A 4,136-nucleotide genomic window follows, 5' to 3' on the forward strand; every position below is an offset into this window, starting at 1 on the left:
CATGAGAGAGCTGAGTCTGCTATGCTCCTCTCCCGCATGCACGGACTGACAAGCCCACCCTTGTCCCCTAGCTTGACTTCCTCATCAAGTTGTGCGCTGATCCATCAAACAGCTTTCAGACTGTGCCCCATCACAGCCATATTCTACAGACAGAACAAAGCATTCTGCAAACTAAAATGATTACCCACTGACGGGCTGGGTTCCCCACCCCTGCAAGTTAGCATGTGATGCTCCAAAATGGTGAACCCTTCAGATATTGTGGTGTTATTAGCTGAAGGATCCAAAGTGGGTCCAGTCATCGGCTGGGTACAGACGGGCACCTGGGGATGGCAGCCTCCTGGCTCAGAAAAAAGGGCAGTACAGTCCGAGGCACCCGGGGTAGTCAGACAGCACGCCCCCAATGCCAGAAGAGGGATGGGCTGCACATGCTCCGGAGGAGCAATCATACCATTCAAGCGCATGGGAGGCGTTTCCCGGCCATTCAGACCACCGGGAAAGGTGACAGGGAAGCACTTTGGAGATTTATTTATTTAATTAATCAGATTTGTATCCCGCCTTCCCATTATGGGCTCAGGGTGGCTAACAACATTTCAAAAACAATTCAGTTTAAAAACAAGACAATATAATAAAACAACAATATAACAATTTATAAAACTATAAACTGATCATCCAAGTTTCGTTTACCATTGCTGCTATTATTGCTTTGGCGCTCACATATTGCTGATGTTATTACTACTGTTATGCTGACGCTCAAATGTCATTATCATAGTGCCAGTCAAGCACTATGATAGAGCTATGATATAGTGCAGGTATGTCCAACAGGTAGACCGCGAGGGGTCAGAGGTAGATCACCAGCCCCACTTGGTCTCATGGTTTGCTGGACAGGTGTTTGGGTTTTTTTGATGATTGTTTGGTGTGGTGGTATTTGATTATTGGTGCCAGTATGATGAATTCTTATTTTTACTTTTAGAACGGCATGTGTGGTTTTGGTATCATCCAGAGTTCTTCAGTTCCTGTTGATCTTTAATGCTTTGGGACAATGACAGTTTTGGACCAGATTCAGCCAGTGTAAACTTAGCACTCCAGTCACCCCAGTATAACGAAGATGAGTGTTCCAAAGAAGAGTAAAACCTACCACTTTCATGATGAATGAGAAATGGCCCACTTCATCATGGGGAAAGACAAGTGTTGTTGTCTACTTTGTAACGCCGCTGTATCCTTGCCCAAAAAGGGTAATCTGGAGCATCATTATAAGACTCTGCATAGCAATAAATTTAATGCTGATTTTCCACCCAAAAGTGAAATTCGTAAACTGAAGCACAAAGAACTTAAATCTAAATTGGCTGCACAGCAACAGTTGATGGCGAAGCCAAGGTCACATTCGGTCAATGCAACCATGGCATCCTTCAAGGTCAGCAACCTGATCGCACAGAAATGCAAACCTGTCAATGAAGGAGAATTTGTAAAAGATTGTTTTCTTGAAGCAGCAGACAATCTTTTTGAAGGATTTAAGAATAAGAAAGAGATCATAGCTGCTGTTTGAGATGTACAATTGTGCGGTTAATAGAAAAGATGTGTGGAGACACAACTGAACAATTGTTGGAGGATGTTTCAGTTTGTGTTGCTTTCTCACTCCAACTGGATGAATCTAGACATAAGAGACATAGCCCAGTTACTAGTCTTTATCCGGATGGTTTTTGAAGACTGCAGTGTTAAAGAAGAACTACTTGGAATGATTTCTTTAAAAGGGAGAACTACCGGTCAGGAAATATTCAGCTCTTTCCATTTTTTTCTGATGAAGTGTAATCTTCCATTGTATAAACTTGTTTGCATCACTACTGATGGAGCAAGAGCAATGACAGGTGAGGTTAATGGTTTCATAGACCTCTGTAGACAGCATGACAACTTTCCAGATTTCCTTTCTTACCACTGCATCATTCACCAGCAAGTTTTGGCAAGCAAGAGACTCAATACAAAGATCGTCATGGACATCACTTTCAAAATTGTAAATTCAGTTCGTGGAAGATCATTTCAAAGACAGCTTTTCAATCTTACTCTTGAAGAAGGGGCAGCAGAAATCATTTTGCACACAGATGTAAGGTGGCTAAGTAGGCACAAATTTCTGCAAAAATTTCATGATCTGCTGAATGAAATAAGAAGGTTTTTGAAGGAGAGGGGAGATGACAAAGCAGAGTTGGAAGATGAGGAGTGGTTATGTGATCTGACATTTCTCGCTGACTTTACAGGCAACTAGGTGATATGAACATTGTACTACAAAGTAAAAACAAATGCATTGGTGAGATAATGAGTACAGTTTTATCCTTCAAGAGCAAATTTGAGCTAATGGTGACTGACCTTGCAAACAACACTTTTGATCATTTTCCTAATATGCAGGACCATCTGGGACAATATCCAAATGTTGTTTTTCAGAATGAGAAGTATGTGACAGAAATCTGCTCTGTTATCCAGGAATTCGAAAAAAGATTCTGTGACTTCCAAAGAATTGAAAAAGTTGTGGAGTACTTGTCATACCCATTCAAAGCAGATATGGACATTAAGGAAACTGCAGCTGCTATCAGTAAAAATTACTCATTGAACAAGGCATCTCTTGAAAACGAAATAGTAACCCTTAAAAATGACATTTTTCTCAAGACCCGTACTGAGCAGGAATAGTTTTGGAAGCTAGATCCCCAAATTGTTTTGGAAGCTAGCTCCCCAAATCGTTTTGGAAGCTAGCTCCCCAAATCGTTTTGGAAGCTAGCTCCCCAAATCGTTTTGGAAGCTAGTGCCTAGAGACAAATTTCCCAACTTGAGAAGATGCAGTGAAGCTGTACACTCAACTTATTTGTGTGAATCTGCGTTTTCTCATCTGAAAATGACAAAGAGTACACAGAGTTCCAACGTGACAGATGAACATCTCCAGGATTCCCTGAGACTGCCCCTCACGCAATATTCACCCAACTTCAAAAAGCTGGTGGATGAAATGCAGGCTCAGACGTCTCACTAATTAGCAAGAGCGAAGTTTTAAAGATTGCGCAAGATCAGCCTGGATCAACACTTGACCTACATTTAACACAAATTGCTCAATAAAAGTTAAAGAAAGTTATTAAGACAGTTAAAGAAAGTTATAACAATAAAATTTAAGAAAAACTGTTTGCAGTTCTTTCTGGATCTTCATCTCTCCGTTTTGTTTTTGCTTATTTTGCTTACCAGTAAATAACAGAAGGTGCATTGTAAATGGGGGTGCGGGGTACGGTGGAACCCAACTTTGGTGGGTTAAAATCTAATTCGAAACTAATTCGAAACTTAATTTTCATGGTGGTAGATCACCAGCACTTTTGTCCGGAAAAAATAGATCATGACCTGTTCGAAGATGGACATGCCTGATATAGCGGTTGCCTGCCTCAGGTGTTAAATGCAAGCCGAAAGAGTTCGGTCTTGCAGGCCCTGCGGAACCATACCAGATCCCACAGAGCTCTAATTCCTTCTGGGAGGGCATTCCACCATGTGGGGGCTACCACAGAAAAAGCCCTGGTCCTGGTGGTGGCCAAGTGTACTTCTTTTGGCCCAGAGATTGTTAAAAGATTTTGAGAGCCTGAGCGTAGTGCCCGCTGGGGTTAGGAAGTGGTAGCTTTTTAAAGCAGCAGAGAGGCACCAGAGGATGGCATAAGAGTGGGGGTGAGGCGAGACCAGATGTGCACATTTGAACACACAACTTAAAATCCAGCTGTGGGGAGTTCCTGTGTTGGCCCAAACAAGCTGTCTGTATTCAGCCATCCACTTTCCCCTGATTTACAGTTGGGTCTAAATAACTGACTGAAACTAATTTCCTTCATCCTCTTCTTAAAACTTGGATTGTAAGAACATAAGAAAAGCCCTCTTGGATCAGACCAGTGGTCCTTCCAGCCCTGTATCCTATTTCATACAGTGGTCAAACAGTTCTTCTGAGGGGGCAACCACTGAGCAGAGAGGCCAAAGCCCTCCTCCAATGTTGCCTCCTGGCACCGGTATTCAAAGGCTGACTGCCCTGAATGTTGAGGTTCCCTTCTATCACCATGGCTAGAAGCCACTGATAGACCTCCATGAATCAGCTTAACTTCTTTATAAAGCCACCTATGCGACCCAATGAGAAGGGA

The 4,136-nt window shown here is 42.5% G+C and overlaps 1 long non-coding RNA gene across 1 annotated transcript; it reads left to right on the plus strand.

Moving 5' to 3' along the window:
- The first annotated feature begins 834 nt into the window (after positions 1–834).
- On the plus strand, positions 835–3,132 carry LOC132585669 (uncharacterized). Its single transcript, XR_009556331.1, has 2 exons — positions 835–893; positions 2,924–3,132. It is a non-coding gene; the product is annotated as an uncharacterized LOC132585669 (long non-coding RNA).
- The last annotated feature ends 1,004 nt before the right edge of the window (positions 3,133–4,136 follow it).

Source organism: Heteronotia binoei, chromosome 17, assembly GCF_032191835.1.
Source record: "Heteronotia binoei isolate CCM8104 ecotype False Entrance Well chromosome 17, APGP_CSIRO_Hbin_v1, whole genome shotgun sequence".
In the NCBI taxonomy this organism is placed as follows: domain Eukaryota; kingdom Metazoa; phylum Chordata; class Lepidosauria; order Squamata; family Gekkonidae; genus Heteronotia; species Heteronotia binoei.